We start from the raw sequence: 15,547 nt of genomic DNA, 5'->3' as shown, positions 1-15,547 counted from the left end.
TCAAGAACAGCTTGAGAAGAGTCAAGGCAAGTACAAGGAAAGACACGACAAGCATAGAGTCGATCCCAAGTTTCAAGAAGGGGATGAGGTATGGCTATACATTAGTAAGGAAAGGATGCAAGGAGTGTTAGGATATTCTGACACATAGGAAATAGTTAAGTTCAACTTGGTCTAGTATAGAGTTAGGTATAGAGTTAGGTAAAGTGTGTTTCTTTACCGTTGTACATTTTGTAACTTACAATCCAACGGTCACGATATGTAGTGATCCGACGGTTCACTCTCTCCTCGGTATTACCGACACTTGATCCGTGGCTTGACACCCGATTGGTCCATGAGTTCTATTTAAAGCGCATGGAGGGTCATTGTTCGGGTAATCCGTGCATGAGAGAAGCTTATGTAAATTTTCATTCTTTGATTAATAAATTGCCTGTAGTAGCCACGTTGGCGCAGGTCGTGGACTGTTTCCCTCTTTGAGGGTTTTAACCACGTCAAAAATACTGGTGTATTGATCTGTGATCTGGTTGTGAGCAGTGTCCTTTTGGTGTTCTTTCTGAGGAACTTACCCTGTAAATTCCTACATGGTATCAAAGCTATTTGAGGGCCGCGTCCGTTGGTGATCCAAATCTGAAGCCGGTAGAACTGCATCCGACTGCCGTTTCCTAGATCTGCTGTTTCTGACTGCTTTCGGGCCGAGAGGACTGCTCTGTTTTGTTCGGAGCATCTGTTCCAGTGAGGAACCCCTTTCGTTTCACGCGAAAAGGTTTCCGGTAGCCCTAGCTGCGTCATTTTTAAGATCTGGAGGTATACAGTCTTTATTTGCAGTTTACTGTTATTTTCTCTCTGCTTATTTCGGTTTCGGTTTATTTAGCTTTTTTTTAACCGGATCTATACCTTTCATTTCTGCGTATGCTCTTTGCCCTGCGACTCTGTGCGATCTGGGCAAATCAGAAACAGAAAGGAAGGATTTTTCTCATGCGTATGCTCTTTTCCCTGCACCTTAGTGTGATCTCGGAAAATCAGAAACATTGAGAAAAATATTTAGTTTTTCGGCTAAAGCTAACTTTGAGCCGCAAGGTTCATTTTTTAAAATATCTAGTTTTTTGGCTAAAGCTAACTTCGAGCCATAAGGTTCGTTTTCTTTGCATGTCCGTGTTGGGTTTTGTGTTTTGTGTTTTGTAGGGAAAAAGAGCTTTCTCAAGGCAAGCACGCAAACCAAGGCCCCCCCTCCTCTCTCTCTCTCTCTCAAATTTTTTGTATAGATCAATTGGTTCAAAGCTATTTTAAGAGAGTAGAGGTCTTGGGTTCAAGTCTCCATTTTGTGGGGGCGGACTTTTTCATTTCCGCACATTCGCGCACTTTGCCGGCAACTTCAACAAATTTTTTTCAAAAAGCCATAACTTCTTCATCCGGAAGCCTTTTTCAGAGCCGTTTTTTTTAAAACAGCCTAATTTTTCGAGATCTATCCCTTGGAACACTTACTTTCAGCATCTTCAGCTTCAGTTTTTTTTTAAATGGAAAGTCCATGCCAAGTCATTCTTGACAGCACTAACTACTTCCAATGGATATCCTACATGGAAGATTTACTTAGAAGTAAAGGTCTCTACAGAATAGCCACAGGCCAAGAGAAGAAACCAAAAGATGAAGACAAGGCTACAAAATGGGAAAATAGACAAGATCAAGCACGTGGTTTGATAGGGATGTCTATTTCTCCTGATCTTAGATTCCATATTGCAGAACTTGATACTCCTCATGAAGCATTGGAACAAATCACTAAAGTTTTTGGGATTAAAAATGAAATTAGAGCCCATCAACTTGAAAATGAGTTGCTTACATTGGATCCTAATAATTTTTCTTGCATTGAAGATTTCTTGTCCAAATTCAAGACCCTTAGATATCTCTTGGAAGGTGTTAAGGTTAAGAAAGAAGATAGTAACCTTATTTATTCCATCCTTACTAAGTTGGGACCAGCCTACTCTGTATTTGTTTCCACTTTCCATTCTACAAGGGAAGCTTTCATTTGTCAAGGAAAAGACTACAAGGCCCCTTCCTTTGACTCTTTTTGTGATTCTTTAATAAGAGAACAAGAAAAACTCTTACACCTTGGTCTTCTTAATCTTGGAAACTCTTCCAAGAAAGCGTTAGCCGCCCAGCAGCAACCAAATTCAAAGAATCCTAAGAAGTCATATCCTAAAAAGAATGGTCCTAAACCAAACAAGGGTCCTAAGCAAACTCAGCCTCAAAATGAAAGATCATTTCAGCAAAATGATAAGACCAATAAAAACAAATGGAAGAAGACTGATAGACATTGTAACTTTTGTAATCGAGATGGCCACTTAGAATCTAAATGCTTTAAGAAGATGGAAGCCTTGGAAGCCGCAATGAAGAAACATAACATCCATGTGGAGCATACTTCAACTTCAACTTCAGGAATGGCACTTTCTGCATGTCGTTGTCAATCATCTCAGTCTGGTTATGCATTAAATGTATCTTCTTCTTCTCATTCTCATGAGTGGCTCATTGATTCTGGAGCCTCTTATCACATGGCCAAAAACCAAGCCATGTTTTCTTCTTTAAATGATTGTAACACCAAAAATATATATGTTGGTGATGATAGATCTCTTAATGTTGTAGGGACTGGAACTGTTCATCTAGACAATGGTCAGTTTAATGATGTATTATGTGTTCCAACCTTATCCTGCAACCTTCTATCTGTATATCAGATAACTCATTCAGGTGAAGGTAAAATTGTTGAATTTTCACCTCATGATGTTGTAATCAAGGATCTAAGAGATCCTAAACAGATTCTAGCTACTGGTATTGCTGATGATTCCACAAGGTTGTATAAGTTTCACAACTTTGGGTCATCAAATCTTCCCTCAGTATTTGTTGCTCATAATGATGAAGTGAGCAAACTTTGGCATGAGCGATTTGGTCACTTAAACTATCGCTCCCTTCAGCATCTATGTAAAGAAAATATGGTGACAGGTCTTCCTATGGTATCTTGCAGAGATGGTGTTTGTTCCGGATGTGTACTCGGAAAACATCATCGGGACAGTTTTGAAAAACGTGCCTCTTGGCACGCCTCAGCCCCTTTACAGCTTGTGCACAGTGATTTATGTGGTCCACTTCCTGTTGCTTCATTCTCTGGCTGCAAGTATTTCTTAACTTTCATTGATGATTTCTCCAGACGCACTTGGGTATACTTCTTAAAACTCAAGAGCGAAGTATTTAACACATTTTTGGCCTTCAAAGCCTTTGTTGAAAAACAATCTGGACATCAAATTCTTAAGCTAAGAACTGATAATGGTGGAGAATATGTTAAAAACACATTCATCAACTTTTGCACCGAAAATGGAATTCAAATGCAACATACTGTTCCATACACTCCACAACAAAATGGTGTAGCTGAAAGGAAAAATCGCACCTTAAAGGAAATGGCTAATTGTATGCTGCAATCTAAAGGACTCAGTCTTAGTTTTTGGGCCGAAGCAATTAATTGTGCAAATTATATAATCAATCGCACTCCTACTAAGGTTCTAAAGAATATCACTCCAGAAGAAGCTTGGAGTTCCATTAAACCAGATGTAAGTCACTTTCGTGTTTTTGGAAGTGAAGCATGGGCCCATATTCCAGATGAAAAGCATAAAGCTTTAGAACCTAAGAGTGAGAAATGTACTTTTGTTGGATATTCTGAAGATGTAAAAGGTTATAGACTTATTCCATTTAAGTCCAAAAATGTTATCATTAGAAGAGATGTAAAATTTGATGAAAATAAATCGGCCTGCGAGCCTAGTCCGGCGGATGTGCCACCTCTTCCTATCTCTTCTACTTTTGAAAACATTTCTTCTTCAGATGATGAAAGTGAGGATGATAATCCTCCCCCACCTTCTCAGGATCCTCAACTTCCAAGATGGGTCCGTGCTACTCGGGATGCAGCAGGTGATCTTGCCGGTGATCCTACAGATCAGCGACGTACACGTTCTCAGTTTGAAAGAGCCTCTTCTTTACTGGCTCAAGCTCCAGTAAATCATGATCCTGACACTTTTGCAGAAGCTTCAGGCCATCCACATTGGGAAGCAGCTATGAATGAAGAATATCATTCATTGTTGGCAAATGATACATGGGATCTTGTTCCTCTACCAAAGGGACGCAAACTTGTTAGATGTAAATGGGTTTACAGAACCAAGTATGGACCAGATGGGAAAGTTGATAAACATAAAGCTTGTCTTGTTGCTAAGGGCTTTTCACAGGTTGAAGGCATTGACTACACTGAAACCTTCTCCCCTGTTGCCAAAATGAACTCTATCTGCCTTGTTCTTTCCCTTGCTGCCTCTTTAAAATGGGAAGTCCATCAGATGGATGTTAAATCTGCCTTCTTGCATGGGGACTTGCATGAAGAAATCTATATGGAACAACCCATTGGCTTCATCCAAACAGACTCCAGCCTTGTATGTCGACTTAAGAAATCTCTTTATGGTCTCAAGCAAGCTCCTCGGGCTTGGTATGCCAAAATGGATAGCTTTCTTTTAGAATCTGGCTTTTCTAGGTGTTATTCTGACAATACTGTCTACACCAAGAAAGTGGGCAACTCTCTTATCATCCTTGTTCTTTATGTTGATGATCTTATTCTTACTGGTAGTGATCCCAACCTTATAAACCATGTGAAGTCCAGCCTTAAAAAGAAATTTGAAATGACAGACTTAGGACACTTACACTATTTTCTCGGTCTTCAAGTCTTGCAATCCAAGGAGGGTATTTCCCTTTCCCAGTCCAAGTATGCTTGTGATATTCTTCGTCATTTTCACATGGAAGACTGTAAGCCAGCCCCTTCTCCCTTTCAGTCTGGAGTCAAACTTTCAGTCTCTTGTACTTCTCCTGAAGTTGATGCTACCTTATACCGTCAACTTGTAGGAAAACTCTTGTATTTAACCCATACTCGTCCTGACCTTTCCTTTTTGTTGGCCTTGTTGCTCGTTTTATGCAAAACCCCCGTGAAAGTCATTGGAAAGCAGCTAAAAGAATACTTCGTTATGTTCGAGGTACAGTACAGTTTGGGATTCATTACAGTGCCAAAGCAGCTCCTCTATTAGTTGTTTTCACTGATTCTGATTGGGCTGGTGACCCTGATGATCGGAAGTCTACTGCCGGTTATGTCTTCACTCTTGGTTCAGGACCTATTACATGGGCTTGTAAGAAACAGGCTGCCATTTCTCTTTCGTCAGCAGAAGCAGAGTATCGTGGTGCCGTGGAAGCTAGTAAGGAAGCCTTGTGGCTTCGTCAGATCCTATCAGAGTTTGGCTTTGAGCAGCAGCATCCAACCACACTTTGGTGTGATAATCAAAGTGCCATTCAGCTATGCAAAGATCCAGTCCAACATCAGCGCAGCAAACACATTGAACTACACATGCACTTCATCAGAAAGCTCATTCATGACCATGTTCTTGAAGTGCAATATTGTTCAACAGATGATCAGGTTGCAGACATCTTCACAAAGGCTCTCACAGAGGCGAAGTTCACTAAACTTCGATATATGCTTGGAGTTCAGGAAGTTGTCACTAAGGGGGGATAGGCTCTAGTGCCTCCTTCCTTCTCCTATTGTGTCATATTTGTAAATCCTTCAATCCTATCCCAAGTTGTTCTTAAGGGGGGATGTTAGGATATTCCGACACATAGGAAATAGTTAAGTTCAACTTGGTCTAGTATAGAGTTAGGTATAGAGTTAGGTAAAGTGTGTTTCTTTACCGTTGTACATTTTGTAACTTACAATCCAACGGTCACGATATGTAGTGATCCGACGGTTCACTCTCTCCTCGGTATTACCGACACTTGATCCGTGGCTTGACACCCGATTGGTCCATGAGTTCTATTTAAAGCGCATGGAGGGTCATTGTTCGGGTAATCCGTGCATGAGAGAAGCTTATGTAAATTTTTATTCTTTGATTAATAAATTGCCTGTAGTAGCCACGTTGGCGCAGGTCGTGGACTGTTTCCCTCTTTGAGGGTTTTAACCACGTCAAAAATACTGGTGTATTGATCTGTGATCTGGTTGTGAGCAGTGTCCTTTTGGTGTTCTTTCTGAGGAACTTACCCTGTAAATTCCTACAAGGAGAAGGTAAAAAGTTGAAGCCTATTCGTTATGGTCCATTCAAAATCCTCAAGAAGGTTGGAAATAATGCTTTTCAATTAGATTTGCCTTCCTACATGCAAATGTATTCTGTTGTCAATGTGGAGAACTTACGTTTGTATGAACCTCCTTTGATTGCTGATCATGAAAGTGCTGTTCAGCTGCCATCTATAGAAGATTTCTCGCCAGAATTCTTAGATGAGCTGAAAGAAGATACAATCCTTGACAAAAGGACACGCACTTCAAGGAAGGGAAATGTAGATTATGTTCGGGTTGGTTTCAAAGGCAGCAAACCGAACAAGGCAAAGTGGATGGAGGTGGACAGAGTGAGGGAGCTGTACCCTCACCTCTTTAACAGGTAGTTGAAGGCTTTTGGGGTCCAAAAGCTTCCCAATGGGGAGGCGTGATCAGGTGCTCATGTCCTAAGTGTCGTAAAATGCTCAAAATTTAAAATGCTTAGAACTAGTTCAAAGTTGAACAACTAGAAAGTGCTCATCTTCCTAATTCCGGCACCGCAAACGGTTCGAAAAACGGTCGCCGTATGAGAAAGTTATGGCAAAAAGAAGAATTTCTCAGTAACATTGAAATTTTGAATTTAAAAAATAAAAAATAAAAAAAGAATATTCCACAAAATATTTCAGAGAATATTCCATTTGAGCAGCCAATAGAAAGCTGCCACGTGGCAGGCTTGGAGGCCGCCACGTGGCCCAGGATGACGTCAGCAAGCAGGTATGGGCGCATTTCAAAATTTTGGTGGCAGTGAGGTTCGATCCCATGACCTCCCGTTCCACAACCAAACAGCTTACCGTTGGGCCAATGAGGTGGTTCGTGTTCGGGTAGTGGACCAAACACCATTTAAATTTTCAAATGATTTTGGGCGGGAAATGAAGGGGGCCAGCCCCTAAGTGGCCAGCCCCCATTCCATATGACCTTATGCCAAGAACCAGGGCCAGAACACTAACCACCAGTCAGCGCGAAATCCGAGGATAACTGCAGTTAATAAATGCGTTCACATGCGCATTAAAGAAACGGTTAAATCCGGCGGTCAGGTCAGATTTGGTGGCGGAATTGGCGGGATTACCTGGCCTCCAACTACAGTTAGCTGGAGTTTTTCTAGGGGCAGACTGGAGAAACTTTAAATGGCCATAACTTTGGCTAGGAAAGGCGGTTTTGGACGATTTTTTTTATTTTATTTTTTTATTTTGGGTATTTTCGACCTTTTGAAGCCATTGGAACAAGTCTTACAGCCATCTTAGGTCATTTATAGAGGTTTTGGAGCCGTGGAAGTTCTAGGAGCCACCAGGGCCCAGTATTGGGAAGACTGTATAGGGTTGCAGGTATCCATTGGAGGTGAACCAGTAGTCAATCCTGAAGGATTCAAGTGTTCTGAATCCGTTTTTACCATCTATTCCACCTGTAGATGCTTCTATTCAGCTGTATATTCAATTTGAGCATTTAATTAAAACAAGGACAGACCCATTTGGGAGCCTTGGACCCAGCAGACGTAGCCCAGGAGGGGTGAACTGCTTTATCAACTTCTTTTGCATCTGTGGTTGATTTATTTTGCAGAACAAATTCGTTTTAGTGTGTTAAACAGTAAAAGGAAATAAATCTGCTATACTTAAATGGGTCATGAACAGCTGAAAATTTCATTTGTTTCTTTTCTGCAAGACATGGACATCTTTTAAACATGTATATTTCTGAATTGAATACCTTGCAAACCATTTACAAGTAGTTTCAAATTCAGATCAACTGCTGTCGACCCGATACTAAAGACCCCACCTGATGTGCTCTTTCTGTCCATTGGGCTCCCTGCCCAATCTGCATCTGTGAAGCCACATAGCTTCACCTCATCCTCCTGTCTGTACCATAATCCATATCCCGATGTGCCTCTCAAATAACGCAATACATGCTTGCCTGTCTTCCAGAAGAGTTTGGTAGGCTTAACCATAGCTTGTGAAAGCTGGTTAATAGCATAGCATATATCAGGTCGTGTATTGACCAGATACATAAGCGACCCCACCAACTGTCGATAAACAGTGGCATCCACTTCTTCTGCTGAAGTGGCATCCTTCTTCCTCCAACCTCCAGGAAGAGGAGTATCAATAGGCTTGCAGCCATGCATGTTGAACTTCTCCAGTATCTCCTAAGCATACTTACCCTGAGAAACAAACAGTCCACCACTGCGCTGCCAAATTTCCAATCCCAGGAAATAATGAAGGAGGCCCAATTCCTTCATCTCAAACTCCTTAGCAAGATCATCCTTACATGAGAGTATCAACAGCTCATCACCCATTAGAATCAAATCATCTACATAAAGTACAATGATAAGCAACTTACCCTCCACCACAATCTGGTATAGGTTAGGATCCGCCTCGCTCTTGGAGAATCCAAGTCCGGTGAAATAGCTGTCTATCTGTGTGTACCAAGCACGTGGTGCTTGTTTCAACCCATACAACGCTCTCTTGAGCCTGCACACATGCGACTCGTTGCTGAAGATCTCAAAACCTTCGGGCTGCTCAATGTACACCTCCTCCTCAATGACTCCGTTGAGGAACGCAGTCTTCACATCCATCTGATGAATGTGCCACCCCATCTGCGCTGAGAGAGCAAGAATCGTCCGTATGGAAGAATACCTTGCGACAGGTGCAAAGGTCTCCTCATAATCGATCCCCTCTATCTGTGAAAAGCCTCGGGCAACAAATCTTGCCTTGTACTTCTCCACACTCCCATCAACTGCCTGCTTAACTTTGTATATCCATCTCGAACCCACCACTGATTTCCCTTCCGGTCTAGGAACAATCTCCCATGCACTGTTTCTGACAATCAAATCATACTCTTCCACCATGGCATCTACCCATGAGGGATCCTCCACAGCTTCCTCGAAAGAGGATGGCTCAGTCACAACACACTTGCTCATAAGAGCCATGTATCCAGTGTACCGATCAGGTGACTGTCTCTGCCTGCGTTGGGCTGTAGGTGGTCCTACAACTTTCTCTACATCTTGAGCCAGTCGCTCAACTTCTGTCAAGCGCTTTCGCCCTCTAATGGTTGGCGCTGCATGAGTGGTCTCTTCTACTCCATGAACCTCGTCCTGTGGCTGATCCACGTCCTGAAGCTCATCCTTAGGAACTAATAGCTCCTCATCTGCATGCAAGTGTAGCTCCCTCTCAAGCGAACACTTCATGGCTTTCTCCTCCTGAAATTTTATATCTCGTCGCACAACAGTTTTACCACTGTCTGGAAAATACACACGATAGTTGTGGGGCGTATCAGTGTACCCCACAAATATCCCAACCTCTGCGATCGACTCCAACTTCTTCCTGGCATCCTTTGTCACATGCAGGTAAAAGTTAGCACCAAAAATCCTCAAATGAGAAAGATCAGGCTTCTTACCAGAATAAGCCTCCTTGGGTGTACTCATGCCAAGTATCCTGTGAGGACAACGGTTCTGAACATAAACTGCTGTATTGCATGCTTCCGCCCACAAGTGAAGGGGTAGGCCCTGATCATGCAACATCGCCCGTGCAGCACCCACGATCGTTCTGTTCTTCCGCTCAGCAACCCCGTTCTGTTGTGGGTTATGGGGAGCTATGAGCTCTCTTCGAATCCCTTCTGCCTTGCAGAAATCCTTGAACTCATCAGAGATGTATTCACCACCATTATCGCTCCTAAGAGCCTTCACCTTCTTCCCCGACTCCTTCTCGACCAGTGCTTTGAATTCATAGAACTTTGAATATGTCTCGCTCTTCTTCTGCATGAAGAAGATCCAGCACTTACGAGAGAAATCATTAACAAAAATCACATAATACCTGTGTTTTGTTGTCGAAGCAACTGAGAAAGGTCCACACACGTCTGTGTGAATTCTCTCAAGGATCGTCGTGGCACGACTATCCTTCTTGTGAAAGGTGGCTTTCACAAACTTTCCCAAAGTACACCCCTTGCACTGATCTGACTACGCAAGAGTGCCTTTAGGAAGCCCCGTAGTGATCTGCTGCAGTATCTTCAAGGCTCCATGGTGAAGGTGACCCAATCTCCTGTTGTTACCAGGAATAGTGTCTATGCGGAACTACTAATCCCACTAAGGCTGGTAGTTACCTTAGAAACAAACGAAGTAAAACTACTCTCGTTTTCCTTTATGAGAAATAGATGAGAGAAGAATAAAGGAGACCAACCTCTGTCTTACGCTTGGTTCCTTGCTTGATTCTTCTCTCTTCCGATAGTCCTTTGCTACTTGCTTTCTTGTATGCCCAGCTTCACAGAGTACCTGTAGAATCAAAGCAGCAAAACACTATACGAGAACATAGATCTATTATCATAAACAATCTAGGATCAGATGTAAATTGACCATACAAATGCATAAAACATGAATCACACAAGAGTATGGAGGAAAATTTGAATAGCTTTATTGATAATCAAGAAAGAGCCAAGAGAGTTACAACCAATCGTTCTGACCCAACATCATCCTCTCAGCAAGTAAGCCCTTCTTCACCTCATGAAAAGCTTAGATCACCCAACACTATGATGTTACCTCAATAAACCAACAATAATTCCTTACAAGATGCAAAATTCCAGCCCCCTGGATCTCTGGGATGAGGGATCCATATATAGATGTCTGCAAGGGAGATGAATCAGATTTTGAGATTTGATTAGTGTCTCCCCTCTGATAGTTCTTGATTCCACTTGGAGATTGATGATCTCTTACTCATCCCTGGTTGAATTCAGAGAGGCAAGTGTCACAGGAGAAGTTTATGGAAGATTCCATGCTTCCCCACCTTGCGGATTGACCCTGCTATTTGTCCCTTCTCACCCATCGCACCCCATAGAAGGGCTTTTTGAAATGCAATGCACCTATTGTGTGTATTTAGGTGGGATGCAACGCACTTTGCCTATGGAGCAGGTGAAATGGTCCAGTTTTGCCAGTTCTGAGTAGTTTTTCATGGAGAACTTCTGGGAGAAGTTGTAATCAGTTGACCTTGTTCTTTTAGGGGTTGGAACGACACCTTTAGGGACTTAGGAGCCCTTAGTTTATGGACATTTATGCTTGGGGTTGCAGTGCCCAAAAATGTCTATAACAGTTGCCCCCTAAAGCATGAGGTTGTTAATCTTTCTGATGTCAGGTGAAATGCTTTATCATGAGGATCCGAAGTTCTTTCAAGCTGGAAGGAGACTTGTAATGAGATACAATACAATACATTATCTTCATAATATTTTCATGATCTAGCTGAGGTGGGCATTCCCATGCTCAGCTTTATAAATTCATTTTCATGTACATAGGATAGACAATCGTCTGAGTGTAGACTGATGATTCTGTTAGAGCCATCATCCCTTGGGTTGGATGATTATCTGTGCAACAATGATGTACATTTGATGTTTTTATTTTCCTGAATATATATTGCAACCCGGATGGATGAACTAGATCCGGGGTCTTCAATCTCGTTCAATCTTCACTCAAAGTACAAGTCGATCCATGTGAGAGATGTTCTGGAGTCGAACATGGAAATACATCGCCTGATTACCAGCCAATGATGGAAGCTGTTAACAGGCGCGAGAGGAATCACCGATAATGATAATGATCCTCAAGGTACTGCAGTACAATTCACGTGGTGTGAATAAGGGACTTGGCATCGAACACCACGCAAAATCTTTCGATCGAAGGCTATTGATGTAAACCTAACGCCGGAAGTGAGAAACTTGCCATTGAGGCATGCAAGCTTCAAAGTACTGAAAGGGGTGTTCCTAGATCGACTTCTTGGATAATGAGCTGATGTCGACAAGAAGCAATCCGTCATAGGAGGGCCTTAATGAATCCCACATCAATGACACGAAACGGAGCAAATGATTTTAATGGAGGTGAAAACAATCTGGTGATATAAGGTTCAGGGTGGCAGTCATGAAAGAATGGAGCGTAAATGTATTGCAGCGGGTGAGACACAGGTGAATTCTCTAAGTGACTTCTCTTGAACATATCGGCGACACTGACATGATGGATTGGTAGCATTAACCCCAAATTTGGATGGTGTGATGGGACCATGGTGATGTGACCGGTGAATGGAACAACCCAACCCGAGTAGGATGCGGAGTGAAAGTGTCATGTTCAAGAGTGACTTGCTACCAACAAAGTTTCTTGAAGTTTTCTTCCCAATTTTTCCCCAGTCATTGCTGACCAGTACCTCTTTATTTTTGTCAAGCTTGAGGAGGATAACATATGCTTGTTCTATAAAGAGAGAGATAGGTTTTAATTTAAAAGAATTAGTTGGGCGGACGGGAGCGGCTGGAGCTCTGCTAGGGTTCCCGTAACAGTGTCGGCGGCCTCGGCCCTCTGGGCGGCTAAACGGGCACCTCCCCGTGTTCCGGTTCTCTCTGTTGCATTGCGGCTTCAGCTGGGCGTATATCTGAGCCGTGTTCTGGTTCCAATCTTGCTTTCTTGGATTTGAAGGGGCGCTGGGGTATTGAGATCCCTGGTTGCGCTCCTGTGTGGCAATCATGGGTGATCTTGGGGGTGGGGAATCCTCTCCCACCCCTCCACTATCCTCTGAAGAAGCCTTCCGGCGATTATTAACACAGAAAAGAAAGAAACGTCCTACCCCAGATATCCCAAAATTCATTAAAAAACTCGAGGAAGTGCCTGAGATAGCCCTGCAAGAAGATCAGCCGATCAAAATTGCTCTTGCCCTTGCTGACAGAGGATTGGTCGGGCAATTCATGGGGCGTTGGCCCTCTACTAAAACCACAGATGATTGGATTCAACGCAACTGGAGGCCTCAGCTGAAGAACAGTGTGATCTGTTATCCGGTAGGGAGAGGTTTCTTCATTTTCGAGTTCACCACCAAAGAAGACCGGGATCTGGTTTTCAGGAATGGACCGTATTTCATGCGAAATCAGGGTCTGTACCTCAATAAATGGACCCCGGACTTCGATCCCTCAGTAGATGTTCCGAAGGAAGTTCCAGTCTGGGTTAGGCTCCCCAACCTACCAATCCATTGCTGGAGCTATCAGTCATTGCAAAAGATTGGGAACGGTCTGGGCAGATTCATTGACAAAGCAGACAATAAAGGCCAATATACTTGTGCAAGAATCTGTGTGGAAGTTGACCTAGAGGCTGGTCTACCAGAAGCGATCAAAATCACAGTGGGAGAATGGCATCACTATCAAAAGCTGGACTACGAACAACTTCCGTTCAAGTGCAGAACATTTCATGAACACGGACACTTCCAACGGAATTGCCCCAAATCCCAAGCCGGGACTAATGAAGATGAGGAAGGATGGAAAGAAATTAAAAGAGGAAAGGCTATCCCAAGACCAACAGTGAAGAAAAATTCTGGTTCAGGGGAGAGGCCGAAGTCAAATATGAAGAACAATGAAGATCCAAAAGTGGGAACCTCCTCAGGAGGGGACGCAGAAACCATCGAGACTCAAGAAGCACTTGAAAACTCAATGAAGGAAGCAAAAGAAACGGGTACTGAAATAATCACCCCCCCAGCCTCAGGAGGTATTGAAGGAAATAAAGATAATGAAGAACACATAAGCCTGGCCTCCGAATCGGATGAAGACTCAGAAGGAAGAACCGATGAATCAGACAGCTCTCAAATCACTCCTATCAAGTCAACCAGGGGTCGAAAATCCAAGAAGAAACTAAGAGAGGAGAAAACCTACAGGGATGTTCTCCAAGGATCCCAAAAAACTCTCAAGGGAATGATGAATACAAGGTCTGGGTGCAAGCATGGCCCGGCTCCAAAAGGAGCCACATTTCCCCAAGCCAATAAATAATGAAGTACGTCTCCTGGAATTGCAGAGGACTAGGCAGCAAGCTAAAAGAAGATGCCCTCAAAGATATAGTCAGAATGTATTCGCCTGAAATCCTCCTAATCCAGGAGACAAAGATGGAGGAAAATCTCCTCCTTAATGCCAGCAAATCCTTCTGGCGAAAAGGTATTGGATGTGCTGTCAGTGCAAGAGGCGCCTCCGGTGGAATCGCTACCTTCTGGGACAGCACTATCTATGACCTGATTCAAAAAGATAACTCTCCCCACTGGATATTCACGAAGCTCCTCCACAAAGACTCCGGCCATCAAGTAAGTTTGTTCAATATTTATGCTCCTGTTCTTCCTTCTGAGAAAAAACTCTGCTGGGACTCAATTTCGTCCTATCTCTCGCTGAATAACCCAGAAAACATTATTATAGCTGGGGACATGAATGTTACTCTTGCTGCAAATGAGAAAAGGGGAGGATCCCCGGTCAGGGACCCAGCAAGAGAATGGGTTGAGGATCTAATATTGGGATGGGAATTAGAGGATATCAAGCCCTCATCTGGGAAGTTCACATGGTCCAACAAAAGGGTGGGCCCAAATCATATAGCAGCACGATTAGACAGATTTCTGGTTCAATCCTCTTTCCTGACTTGTGGTCTCATGGCTTCGTCCAAAATTCTGCCAAACAGCACCTCGGATCACAAACCCATTATTCTTGAGCTTTCCACGGAGGAAAATCTTGGGCCCATTCCCTTCAGGTTCAGCTCATTATGGCTTCAGCAGGAGGGGTTCCAAGAGATGGTTTCAGAAGCCTGGAACAGATCGGTCCAAGGTTCCCCCTTCTTTGTGTGGGAAGAAAAGCTGAGGGGGCTCAAAAGAAGACTCAAGGACTGGGCAAGAACGCTGAAATCTCCCTCCACCAACAGAAAGACGGCCCTGGACAATCTTGCTACCCATCAATTGTCTTTGGAAAATTCTGAAGTCACACAAGACCTTCTTCAGCGGGAAATTGACCTGCAAAAAGAATTTCACAAAGCAAGCAGGGAAGAAGAAGAACTCTGGCGGCAGAAATCCAGAGCTCTCTGGTTAAAAGCTGGGGACAAAAATACCAGCTTCTTCCACAAGCAAGCTGAAGCCCGCAAGCAATTCAAATCCGTTAAAGAAATTCAACACCAAAATGTAGTGATTAAGGACTTCGAAGAAATAAAGCGGGCAGCTCACACTCACTTCAAAGATCTTTACTCAGCCCTGGATGAACCTCCATTGGATCCTCAGGTCTATCCGATGAACCTGATCCCTCATTGTGTCCAAGATCCTACCAACGATATGCTGACAGCTCCGATCAGCATGAATGAGCTCAGAAATGCCTTGGATAGTATGGAACCGGACAAAGCTCCGGGTCCGGATGGGTTCCCTGTTAGATTCTACCTTTCCTGTTGGGACATAATCAAATCTGACCTTCTGAGAATGGTTAAGAAATCCCAATCTTGTGCAAAGATCGGAGGCGGCATCAACTCAGCGTTTCTGGCTTTGATCCCAAAAGAGAAAGGAGCAACTAATTTCAGCAGATTCAGGCCAATCTCGTTGTGTAACTCCAGCTACAAGCTTATAACCAAAATTATAGCCAACCGCCTCAAAAAAATCTTACCTGCCATTATTCCTGAAAATCAAG

This window comes from Pinus tabuliformis, chromosome 7 (assembly GCF_031772625.1).
Source record: "Pinus tabuliformis cultivar Carrire ecotype Pingquan chromosome 7, CPIR1, whole genome shotgun sequence".
NCBI classification, from domain to species: Eukaryota; Viridiplantae; Streptophyta; class Pinopsida; order Pinales; family Pinaceae; genus Pinus; species Pinus tabuliformis.
Note: the sequence above shows the minus strand (reverse complement) of the source record.